We start from the raw sequence: 13,905 nt of genomic DNA, 5'->3' as shown, positions 1-13,905 counted from the left end.
TGGCTTGAAGGAGAACTTGCAGGTTGTTTGTGTTCCCCGTATCTACTGCCCTTATCGTTCTGGATGGAAGTAGTTGCAGGTTTGGAAGATGTTGTTGCAAGGAAGCTTGGTGAATTTTTCTAATGCATTTTGTAAGTGGTGCACACTGAGCATCAGTTGTGCAGGGAATGGATGCTTGTGAATGTGGTGACTCTCATTCAGGCTACTTTCTCTTTGAACAGTGTCAAACTTCTTTCTTCATGAGCTGTATTCATCCAGGCAAGTAGAGAGTATTCCATCACTTGTGTTTTATCGATGATGGGCAGGCTGTCGGGTGTCAGGAATGAGTTACTCACTGCAAGATCCCCAGTTGTTGTGGCCACTATAGTTATATGGCTAGCCAATTCCAATATTGGTCAATGGCAACCCCAAGGATGTCAATAGTGGGGAATTCAGATATGATAATGCCATCAAATATTGAGGTGTAATAAAGGATTCTGACTAGGAAATGGTCATTGCCTGACACCTTTGAGGTACAAATGTTTCCTCAAATCACTTATCAGCCTAATCCCGCTAATCTTGATGGTCATTGAATCACTTCAGTGTGGAAGCAGGCCATTTGGCCCATCAAGTCCACATTCATGCTCTGAACAGCATCCCACCCAAACCCTCTCCATCTCTGTAACCCTACATTTCGCATGGCTAATCCACCTAACCTGCACACCTTTTGGACTGTGGAAGGAAACTAGAGGACCCAGATGAAGCCCACACAGACACAGTGAAAACTCCACACAGACAGTCAGTCAGCCGAGGGTGAAATTGAACGAGGATCCCCGCCTCTGTGAGGCAGCAGTGTTAACAACTGAGGCACTGTGCTGCCTCTTTTCTTATGTATATTTTACTTAATTTCTTTTCCTCCATTGCTCTCAACACAATTACCTCGGCTTTCACAAGTCATTTTCAGATCATAAAATAATAGGTTTTATGCAGCTTACACACTGAAAGACACCTCAGTTATTGACCCAATGTTTTACAGTTCAAAGACCATCTTAATCAAGATTAAAACAGAACATTCAAACACAGTTCTGTAAAAATAAAAGTGTTCTGAATGGGTTCAAGAAGGACGTAGAACACAGCTGATATCTAGCAGTGACACATCATCTTTTGAGTGCTCTATGTGGGTCGTTTCCATTGTTAACAGTGGTCACTGTTGCAGATCCACTGACATTGGTCCCCACCCATTGGGTCTTCCACCATGTACAAAGTTAAGGTTCTGTTGTTGTTGATGGCTGTTGCTTGATGGAGGAAGTCCTCCTTGCAATGGTCCACATTGTGAACGAGACAATGGCCTACTGGCATTATCACTGGACTGTTAATCCAGAGACCTGAATAATGTTCTGTGGACGTAAGTTGGTCCCACCATGGCAGATGGTACAATTTGAATTCATTAAAAGTCTGATGATGACCTTGAATCAATCGTCAAGGAGAGGAGGGGAAAAATCATTTGGTTCACTAATGCTCTTAAGGGAAGGAAGGGAACTGCCAGCTTTACCTGGTCTGCCCGACATGTAACTCCAGATGCACAACAATGCGGTTGACCCTTAACTGCCCTCTAGGCATTTCGGGATTGGCAATAAATGCTGGCCTGGCCAGTGAGGCCCACATCACGTGAGTGAATAAAAAATCCTGTTGTACCTGTCCATTTTTAGCTTGCTGACTAGGAGGAGAAATGGTTCTATGTTCACTTTATGCAACTTTGTTTGTTTGTTTGGTTCAACTGGTTGAGGTATTCTGGACTTGCTGCACTAAATGTGGGTATTTCTGAATATACCAGACAAAACTTTCCTAATTTTTGAAGACCGCCATCTCTCCCAGGAAAGGAATGTTAGGCTGTTTTCTTTTCTTCACCCTGAAGCATAGCCACTCTTCAAACAAATAATATCCCCTGGCTGTATGAGACCTCCAATCTCATTCTGCACTGAAACTGCGACGCTGCCCGTTTAATCAGCCACGTTGCCTGACGTCACCTCAAGTCCATCTTTATTTTTGGTCACCGGACGTATTTCCAGAACAGTTAAAATGACATCTACATTTTTCATTCCTGGCTTAATATCTTTCACAAAAAAATGTGCTATGTGTCGTTGGTCACGCTCACGGTGATTGTGAACATTTGTAGACATGCAGTGCAACACGAAGCATCACTCGGGAGGGGGCAGTGTCTTGTTGCCTGGATTCCTGTGTGGGGAGCCGACTGCTGCTGGTGTACCTTCGCGCACAAAGGGACAGAGAGAGAGAGAGACGGCAAAGTGGGCTTGTTTCATCTAGGTGTTCTTTTATAGAGGAATGGAGTGCTTCAGTTTTTCAGGAGTCAACGAGTGGTGCTGAACATTGTGGGACAAAGAATGCAACAAGTAATGGCATATGCGTATGACTTGTAAGTGTAGAGGTCAGAGGCTGGGAATACTGCAGTGACTAACTCACCTCCTGACTTCTCAGAGCCTGTCCACCATTTAGAAGGCACAAGTCAGGAGCGTGCTGAAATACTCCCCGCTTGCCTGATTGATTATGGCTTCATAAGAGTCAAGAAGCTTGACACCATCCAGGATTGGCACTGGACCCTTAGAGATGAGCAGCACAGAAACAAGTCCTCCAGTCTGACTTATCCGTGCTGGCAAGTTTTGTTTTACATACCTCTCGTTCTATTTGCCAGCACTTGGTCCATATCCCTCTAAGCCCTTCCTATTCATATACCAATCCAGATGCCTCTCAAATGCTGTAATTGAACCGGCCTCTGCCAGTTCCACCAACGGCACATTCCACACATGCACCATCCACTGCGTGAAAATGTTGTCCCTTAGGTTCTTTTTAAATCTTTCCCTTCTCACCTTAAATCTATGCCCTCTAGCTTTGGGGTCCCTTACCCCAAGGAAAAGACCTTATCTATTTACCCTATCCATATCCTTAATGATTTTATAAATTTCTATAAGGTTGTCCCATAGCCTCCAATGCTCCAAGGAAAATAATCCCAGCCTAATCAGCCTCTCCCTATTGCTCAAAGTCTCCAATCCTAGCAACATCCTTTTAAATCTTTTCTGAAACCTTTCAAGTTACACAATAACCTTCCGATAGCAGGGAGACGAGAACTGCACATAGTTTCCCAACTGTGGCCTAACCAATGTCTTTTTCGACCACATTATGACCTCTGAACTCCTATACTCAAAGCATTGACGAATAAAGGCAATTAAACTCCATCTGCCATTCATCAGCCCACCAGCCTATTTGGTCAAGGTCCCTTTGTACTCTGAGGTAACCTTCTTCACTGTCCACTACATATCCAACATTGGTGGCAACTGCAAAGTGACCATAAAAACGATGAAAAGCAGTGGGCCCAGTATGGATCCCTGTGCCACATCACTGATCACAGGTCTCCAATCAGAAAAGCAACCCACCAGCTCCACTCTCTGCCTTCGACCTTTGAATTCTGTATCCAAATGGCTAGTTCCCCTTCTATTCCATTGCTAACCAGTCTACCCTAAGGAACCTTGTTAAATGCTTTACTAAAGCCCATATAGATCACGTTAGTTAGTGAGACGCAATTTCCCATGCACAAAATCATGTTGACTATCTCTAATCAGTCTTCGCCTTTCCAACAGAATCCATTTAACATTTAGTGCGGTACCTTGAAGGGTTGAAATGTTTTGTTAAATGAAGGATTTCTAATAGGGATTAGATTTCTGGGATAGTCAAACAGAAAAGAGAGAGAAAAAGAGTGAGGCTGACACACAACGTGCCACAGATATATAATACAGGAATCAGAGACTCAAGGTGCTAGCTCCACCTGTGGTAAACCAGGATTTAGCATTGCTTTGGGAGACGGTGGCGGGGGGGGTGGGGGGGTGGGGGGAGGTGGTGAATTTTGAGGGGAGAACATTTCCGGAAGTAATTTAAAGGCCTTTTATGAAAAATCTAATCAGGACTCAGACCAAGTGGATAATCCTGACCCAGTCAGGAGATGCCTACAGGAACAGCATCAGAAAGATTCTACGGGCCCTGGCACACGCATCACACCACCCTACATCAGGAACATGTCAGAACTCACCACAAGATTTCTATGACCACTGGGCATTAGAGTGGCACACAGGCCCACATCAAACCTACAACAAGCGCTCACCCGAACTAAAGACCCACTCCCTGCCATGGACAGGACCAATGTCATCTACAAGATCCCCTGCAGAGACTGTGAGAAACACTACATGGGACAAACAGGAAGGAATCTAACAACAAGAGAACATGAACAGCAACTGGCTCCAAAAAGTCACGACCAATACTCACTCATCCAATCCACATGGACAAGGAGAACCACCACTTCGACTGGGACAGCACCAAGATCCTGGGACAGGCCAGGCAGAGACAGGCATGAGAATTCCTGGAAGCATGGCACTCCATGAAGCATACGATTAATAAACACATTGAACTCAACCTCATATACATTCCACTACGAAGGAAACCCAGGAGTGATGCAATCCATCGCAACGGACACCAGAGTTTAAAGACCAGGCAGGAAAACACACTGACACTTTATCAGAGGCTGCACTGAGGATGTTACCAAGCACAGTAGCGAAATGTCTGAGGAACAACAAACCAGCTTGGTGACCCAACCAACCTCAACACCCACAACTTCGAGCTACAGATCTACTCCAAAACCTTAGAATTATGGGCATTGACAATTGTTGATTTTGATTAGCAGTACTTTTAATTAAAACCATGACTTGGTTTTGTTTTGGAAAATACCTGGGCTGTTGGATTCCAATAATTAGATGTCACTGGTCTCCAACCAGGCTCAAACTAACATTCCCAAAGCCTGAAGGTAGAAAGGATGGAGGGGATTCAAAACGGAGATGAGCCAACACAGTTTGGAGCTGGAGGACCACAGCAGGCTAGGCAATATCAAAAGAACAGGAAAGCTGCTGTTTCAGGTTTTGACCCTTCTTCAGAAATGGGCGTTTTCCTGAAGAAGGGTCCCGACCCGAAACGTCAGCTTTCCTGCTCCTCTGATGCTGCGTGGCCTGCTGTGTTCCTCCAGCTCCACACGGTGTTGTCTCTGACTCCAGATCTACAGTTCTTGCTGTCTGTGGTGTTGGTGAGATTGATCTTTTGAAAAGCTGACAATGACACAATGGTCCAAGTAGTCTCCTCCCCCATTTCACAGATTCTACAGGGCAAGCTTTGCTACCCAGGAGGTGGTGCTGAAGACTCAGCAGCTTGAGAATCACTTGCCCTCACCACCTCTGCCTGACACCATGCGGCCTGACATCCGTTCGTCCATCATACTGTATCCTTCCCAGCCTCATCAAACTCAGCAATTTGCATTGAAACAAATATGCACATTTCTCTAGCACCTCTCACAACATCAGGACATCCAACTGTGCAACAACTGAGAGATTCACCTTTGAGCCCAGTAATGAAGGAAAGTAGAAAAACCAATTAACAAACAGCACTATAGTCATGCCTGAATGATCTGTTTCATTTTGTGATGCTGATGGAGGATTCCAAGGATGCCAGGAAGAATTCCCCTGCTCTTTTATGAACACGTACCTGAGAGGGCTGATAAGTTCTTGATTTAACATGTGTTTCAGAGGACAGGATCCTCTGGTAATGCTGCACTGGTAAGGTATTGCCCGTCCTAGTGCCTACATTGGCACAATTTTCTGAAACAAACACAATGATACCACTCACTGAGCCACCAGCTGAAACCATCAGAGACTATGATGCTACTCATGATACTGTTAAGGAAGATCCTGTTGAGCGAAGCACCCTGGCTCAGTGGTTAGAATTGCTGCCTCACAGCACCAGGGACCTGGGTTCAATTCCATCCTCAGGCAACTGTCCATGTGGCATTTGTACATTCATCCCGTGTCTGCATAGGTTTCTTCTAGGTGCTCAATTTCCTCCCACGTGTGCAATTTGCTGGATTGGCTGTGATAAACTACTAACAGTATTCAGGGATGTACAAAATAAGTGGATTGGCAATGGGAAATGCAAGGTCACAGGGATAGGTTAGGTGTTGTTGGTCTGGGTGAGATGTCTTTTAGAGAAGCAGTGTGCACTCAATGGGCTGAATGGCCAGTTTCCATGCTGTAAGGATTTTATGATTGTCTTCTCTGATTAAGTGAAGATGCCACAGTGAGCGCAAAGATATTGAATAATTCTTAAGAGCAGTATTTGATTCAATCTCCATTTTAAAAAAAATTATTCATTAACAGGATGAGGGTGTCGCTGGCAGCATTTATTGCCCATCCTTAATTGTTCAGAGAGCAGCTGAGAGTCAACCACATTACTATGAGTCTGGAGTCACATGTAAGCCTGACAAGGTAAGGATGGCAGTTTCCCTCCCTAAAGGGCATTAGTGATCCAGATGGGATTTTCCAACAAGTCAAAAAACTGTCAAAGTCATTGCTGTGGCCTTTTGAACATGAACTTTGTAAATTGACCCACTGCCAAGTCTGGTCCTGAACCATACTTCAAGGGATCCCGAGTAAAACGGCACAATGTTGGCCAACACATCTGTTCTTCTCGTTCTGTGGCAAACTTTGTTTCCTCCCCTTGTAAAGAATCCGATAAAGCCTGTAAGAGTTAACTTTTATTTCTCAACATTAGCTTTATTGGAAGACATAAAATCTTACATCCATTCATCTCCCCATCTCTCAATCCAGCCCTGAAGGTGAAGTCGGCAAATTATTCAAGCTTCAGTTTCTCTTGTACAGTTACGATAACCTCGAGAGGCAGCAATGTTTATTCAGTGACAATATCAAATCTGACAGCAGAGGAGCTTGCCAAAAATAATTGAGAACGGAAATAAAGCACATCCAGGGACAAAGCGAAAGAAAATAGATTTGGTGAGGGAGCTGGTGTTGGAGGGAGATGTTTACCTAGAAAAAGGTTGATCTGAACCACCCACCAGCCCTGTACCTTACCTCCTAACAGGAAGTGGGTTGGGTGGTCAATTTAAAATAGTTCACAGGGCAGTCACTTGATAATGCAGAACTTAAATATTGCTGAAAAGACAGACGTGTTGCTGTAAGTTAAAATTGTGATCAGAGATGATGGGAACTGCAGATGCTGGAGAATCCAAGATAACAAAGTGTGAAGCTGGATGAACACAGAAGGCCAAGCAGCATCTTAGGAGCACAAAAGCTGATGTTTTGGGTCTAGACCCTTCATCAGAGAGGGGGATGGGGAAAGAGTTCTGAAATAAATAGGGAGAGAGGGGGAAGCGGACAAAAGATGGATAGAGGAGAAGATAGGTGGTCAGGAGAGCATAGGTGGGGAGGTGGGGAGGGGATAGGTCGGTCCGGGGAGGACGGACAGGTCAAGGAGTCGGGATGACGTTAGTGGGTGGGAAATTGAGGTGCGGCTTGAGGTGGGAGGAGGGGAGAGGTGAGATTAAGAACAGGTTAGGGAGGCAGGGACGAGCTGGGCTGGTTTTGGGATGCAGCGAGGGAAGGGGAGATTTTGAAGTTTGTGAAGTCTACATTGATACCATTGGGCTGCAGGCTTCCCAAGCAGAATATGAGTTGCTGTTCCTGCAATCTTCGGGTGGCATCATTGTGGCATTGCAGGAGGCCCAGGATGGGCATGTTGTCTAAGGAATGGGAGGGGGAGTTAAAATGGTTCGCGACTGGGAGGTGCAGTTGTTTATTGCGAACCGAGTGGAGGTGTTCTGCAAAGTGGTCCCCAAGCCTCCGCTTGGTTTCCCCAGTGTAGAGGAAGTCACAATGGGTACAGTGGATATAGTATGCCACATTGGCAGATGTACAGGTGAACATCTGCTTAATATGGAAAATCATCTTGGGGCCTGGGATAGGGGTGGGGGAGGAGATGTGGGGGCAAGTGTAGCACTTCGTGCGGTTGCAGGGGAAGGTGCCGGGTGTGGTGGGGTTGGAGGGGAGTGTGGAGCAGTCAAGGGAGTCACGGAGAAAGTGGTCTCTTGGAAGGCAGACAAGGGTGGGGATGGAAAAATGTCTTGGTGGTGGGGTCAACTGTAGATGGCGGAATTCCTGCAACACATCCCTCACACCCCGACCCGGCAATAACCGCCCTAAGAGAACCCCCCTCGTCCTCACATACCACCCCATCAACCTCCAGATACTATGCATCATCCTCCGACACTTCCGCCATCTACATTCCGACCCCACCATCCAAGACATTTTTCCATCCCCACCCTTGTCTGCCTTCCAGAGAGACCACTCTCTCCGCGACTCCCTTGTCCACCTTCCGTTGCAACCGCACGAAGTGCTACACTTGCCCCCACACCTCCTCTCTCACCCCCATCCCAGGCTCCAAGATGACTTTCCATATTAAGCAGGTGTTCACCTGCACATCTGCCAATGTGGTATATTGTATCCACTATACCCATTGTGACTTCCTCTACATTGGGGAAACCAAGCGGAGGCTTGGGGACCGCTTTGCAGAACACCTCCGCTCAGTTCGCAATAAACAACTGCACCTCCCAGTCGCGAACCATTTTAACTCCCCCTCCCATTCCATAGACGACATGTCCATCCTGGGCCTCCTGCAATGCCACAATGATGGCACCCGAAGACTGCAGGAACAGCAACTCATAATCCGCTTGGGAAGCCTGCAGCCCAATGGTATCAATGTTGACTTCACAAGCTTCGAAATCTCCCCTTCCACCACTGCATCCCAAAACCAGCCCAGCTCGTCCCTGCCTCCCTAACCTGTTCTTCCTCTCACCTATCCCCTCCTCCCACCTCAAGCTGCACCTCCATTTCCCACCTACTAACCTCATCCCGACTCCTTGACCTGTTCGTCCTCCCCAGACTGACCTATCCTCTCCCCACCTCCCCACCTATACTCTCCTGTCCACCTATCTTCTCTTCTACCCATCTTCGGTCCACCTCCCCCTCTCTCCCTATTTATTTCAGAACCCTCTCCCCATCCCCTTCTCTGATGAAGGGTCTCGACCCGAAACATCAGCTTTTGTGCTCCTAACATGCTGCTTTGCCTGCTGTGTTCATCCAAATTCACACTTTGTTATGCTGCTGTAGCGTTCTGTTTAAACTCACCAGGAGAAATGAAAGAATGCCAAATTTCAAATGATCACAAAGAGTTTAACTACAGAAGAAGAGTGTTGCTGATTGGTTTGTTGGTGAACTCTAGTTGGTTGAGATGTTGATTTCAAAGAACAAAGTAGGGGACAATGGACTCTCCAAACATGCTGCTAACTGAAAATAAAATTAAAATTTTATCTTTCTCTTTGCAAAGTATAGGTGCCTGAGTTTGATCATATGTCACTTCTCATGTAAGTGAACTATTGTTTTGGCTATATACTAATGATCTTTAAATCATTCTTATTAGTCACCTCAGGCTTGATGAGCAAGTGCTGCCCAATTTTACAACTGCATTTTCTTTAAAGGCAGAGTTGGCTCTTTGGGCCTACATCTTCTCCTCTTTCTTCTGCTATGATGACATAACATATTCTTACATGTGATTTTAAAGTAGTCGAAAAAATACTATATCACCATCTTTTATGTCCTTGGAAATATTTCATGACTGATCTGACATTTCTTTACATCAATATTGCACATTATTCAGGCCCCGGGGCAACCACATAAACAAATCAGGTTGGAAAATACTAAGCACATTTAAGAAAGATCCTCTTTGACTTTCTGAAACATGCTACAAGCTTTAAAGTATGTGTGCAGTTTCAATCATTGCTTCTAAGCTTGATGTTCTCCTGAACACTTCAGGCTGCCCCACTGGTTATCTGGAAGGGTTGGCAGCAGAGTTATATGCTCAGCAGTGCTGATTTCATCCACAAAATACATGATTAATGTTGCTCCAGGCACTAGACAGGGCAGAAATATTCCTTGGGAATTTTCCTGTTTGATCATTTTCTCTTGTTGGCAAAGTGAATGTGACTGCAAAGAGTGAATTCAGTAATGGTATCTTTCTGTACTCTGTAACAATGAGAATATGGAGAAGGTAGACAATAGGGAGGAAGATAAACAGGCCAGAGGTGATCAAAAAAACAGTTAGAACCCAGGATTATGTTAGCTGTACATTTTTAAAATGCCATTTCTGCGACAAGACAGACTCAAGCAATTGTTTGCAATGAAGATAATTCAAATCCACTTAAAATATACACTTAAATGCATTGTTCCTGGTTGTATTTCTAAATGGATGCAAACCCAAGAAAAAGAAATTACTGTTTATAATAGTGCTCTTCACAGCAATGGGCATCTTAAAATACTTCATTCATAGTGCAGTGTTTTTCAGGAATTTTTAATTTGAGAATATAATTTATACATAAAAATGTTTATAGTCACAGTCACAGTTCGGTCTGTACAGTAGCATCTCAAGGAAATGAACAAACAGACCAAAGGCAGCTCTTATTTGAACAAGGCAATATGACAATACATTTGAGGCACTGGGAGAGTCCAATAACTGAACAGACCCCCATTTAACTTCGGCAGAAGCACCTCAGACAGTGGTCTTTCCCCACTGCGACTTGGCAGCAGGTAACCCAGGCATCCCTCAGCACATAGTCCTGGACACTAGAATGTGCCAGTCTGCAACACTCAGTTGGGGTAAACTCCTTGTTGTTCTGAAAGACCAACAAGTTTCAGGCAGACCAAAGAGTGTCCTTCACTTAGCTGATAGTCTTCCTGGCGCATGTTGCAACATAAGAAAGACAGAAACCAGTTAACACTAACCAAGGTCCCACAGGCAGCAAAGAACGAATGATCAGATGTTCTCACTTTTTGTGATGCTGACTGAGAGATCATTGGTGACCAGGAAAGTGGGAGGGTAAAGGGAGGGGAGGGTTAGTTGTAAGTCCCCTGCTTTTCCTCAAAATAGCCTACCCAGATAGGCAGACTTGGCATTGTTCTGGCAGTGCAGCATTCTCTCAGTTCTGCTCTGGGTGATCAGCCTTGAGCTTTGTGCCCATATGCTGGAGTGGTATTGTACAAGGAGCTTTCTATTTATTTTATCATGGCTGGGATTCTTAAAGGGGCCCTGATAGAAAAAAAATGCCTCTACTTTGAAAAGTAGGCTGATTTCTCTACAAGGATGAGCTGTAGATGAGAACCTCCATTTACAAAGGATCCTGATAAATATTTGTGGGAATGCCCCACAAATATTTTAAATTATTGCCACACAAAGAAAATAAAATCAGCTGTTGCTGCTTTTCAAAGTAGGATAAACTAATTCGTCATGAAGGTAACTCGCAGGAAAGAAAATATATCTGATTAAGTGCTGAATGTTGAATGTAAGCTTATCCTCCAGGCTACAGGAGGTGCCATTATATCCAGCTCTGTTCAGAGTGGTCTTCCTTTGAAAAGGAACCATTTACTGAGAGTTGGTTCTCTTACTATTGACTAATAACAAGTGGCTGGGCCCAGCATTTATTGCCCATCCCTAGTTGCCCCTTGAGAGGGTGCCAGCGAGCTGCCTTCTTGAACTGCTGCAGTCCAAATGCTGTGGGGAGATCCACAATGGTAGATCTTTTTTGGTATTCATTATCATTGCTACAGCAATGTAAAACACAGTGACACGACACCACATTCAATCACTTATATTTTGTTGATTTTTATTCAATAAATACAGATTATTTTCACCTCCATTGTTCTACATTGTCAGTCTGGAAGAACCTGGATTTCCTGTTCTTTATCAACAGGTCCATACCTCCCCCACCAAGAGTTTGATGATGACGTTTGATCTTGGAATCAGATTGAAGTCATAACACTGAACAGGCCATTCAGCCCAAGCAGTTCATGTTGAACTTTACCATCTAGCATTCCTGATTCCCTCGTTTTTGTGCTTTCTCCCTCTTTCCTACAGCCACCCTTCTAATCTATTCTTGAAAGACGACATGGCCGCTACTTCAATAGTTAACTCCAGTAGGGTATTCACCAGTCCCACTTCCCTTACCCTTGTCCTACCAATTCACTTTTAGCCAGTTTTCACTAACATAAAACCATAAGAAATAAGAAAGAGAATTGGGCCCCTCAAACCTGTTCCACCATTCATTAGAATCATTGCTAATCTGACACTCCTCACATCTACTTTCTCACTCTTTCCCCATAACCCTTGATGCCCTGACTAAGAGTCTATCTATCTCAGCCTTAACATACACAAGGCCTCTGACCCTAGAGCTTTCTGTGGCAAGAAGTTCCAAAGACTCATAGCCCTCTGACGACCCTTCCACAGGTTCCTTTTTAGCTGTTTGGCTTCTCCAGCATTATCCCACACAATACCTCATCAAAGATAGGTGTCCATTACATCACATTTTCTGTATTTTGGACAAAGGATATCATGGGAAACTTTGCAACTTGAGGTATGCAATCAGCCATGATCTTCTTGTACAAGAGGCTCTCTATCCAAATTCTTTCTTTTATTCTCCTTCACCTAATACTATGTTTCACTTCCTCATGATTCTTCCAAATGCTTTAGTTGTCTCCAGCTTTCAATATTCCTCTTTCATCATTCTCCCTTGTCTCAAAACCAGCTTGTTACTTCCACTTGTAACCCCCAAACCACTGACAATGCCAGTTAGGCTACAGCTCCTTCTCATCTTCATCACATAACATTGAACTTAGAACAGTAAAGCACAGGACAGGCCCTTCGGCCCACCATGTTGTGGTGACCTATTATCCTACTAAGATTAAACTACACTGCATACCCTACACTATACTATTATCCATGTGTCTGTCCAAGAGTTGCTTAAATGCCTCTAATGTATCTGGCTCCACTGCCACTGCCGGCAGCGCATTCCACACACCCACCACTGCCTACGTAAAGAGTAAAAATCATCATCTCTGGCTTTAGTTTGTACTTTTACCTTTGAATTCACAGGATTTTTCTTCATCCTTCCATCAACTGGAATAAAGTTAAGGCATTAATGTTAAACTATCGCTCTCAGTGAAAGTTGGGTGGAACACCAATGTTACGCACAGCTCATTTTTTTCTCTTCTCTGGAGCTGTGATTTTCACTTGGCGGGACCAGCATTTGTTGTACATCTTTAATTGGTGGTGATGAACCAATATGTTGAGCTATTGCAGTCCATCTGGTGAAAGAACGTTCACCAGGCTGTTAACACCAAAAGTTGAACTAAATGACAGTATCCTTACACATGCTGGAAGCAGCGTGTGAAGTTAGCCTTCAGTATTAGAAAGGAGAATGGTCATTGCCCTGAGACAAAATCCAGTGACCCTGATGGAAAGAGCATTCAGGATGTACCCAGTCAGCCACGATACACTCAGAAAGGTCGCATTTGTTTCACTGAGGCGCTTTTCACAACCTCAGTGCATCATAGACTATTTTATGCGATCGCATGTAGTCACCCGCTCGCAAGGCCCTTGCACATTAATCACTGTTTCACTGACTGACTTCCACCTCTCAATCGGCCAGGGTTGGATCTGGTGGTACGCGGGTCAGCCACTCACAGACCTTGCATGACAAAGAAAAACTCAAGGGAACTCTAGTCATCACAGTTGCAATGTAAGACAAATAGGCAAAGAATTTATGCAGAGCAAGATCCCTGAAATAGCAACATGGTAATGAAAGCTTGTCCATTGGTGATGTTGACTGAGAGATCCATTGGTCAGGACAGTGCAGAGCACTCGCTGTTTTTCTTGAACATTATAATTCAGAAGGCTAAGGAATTTTGGCACGTCCATAAAGACTCTTACCAATTTTTATAGATGTGCCATAGAAAGCATCCTATCTGGATGCATCACATTATTGTATGGTAATTGCTCTGCTCAAGAGCGCAAGAAATTCTGAGGACTGTGAACACAGCCTAATCCATCACAAAAACCAGCCTTTATCCATTGACTCAATTTACACTTCGCACTACCTCAGAAGAGCAGCCAATATAACCAAAGATAAAAACATAAATT

The sequence above is a fragment of the Stegostoma tigrinum genome, chromosome 34, assembly GCF_030684315.1.
Source record: "Stegostoma tigrinum isolate sSteTig4 chromosome 34, sSteTig4.hap1, whole genome shotgun sequence".
NCBI lineage: Eukaryota > Metazoa > Chordata > Chondrichthyes > Orectolobiformes > Stegostomatidae > Stegostoma > Stegostoma tigrinum.
The sequence above is the reverse complement of the archived record's forward strand: the minus strand, read 5'-3'. Positions refer to the sequence as shown.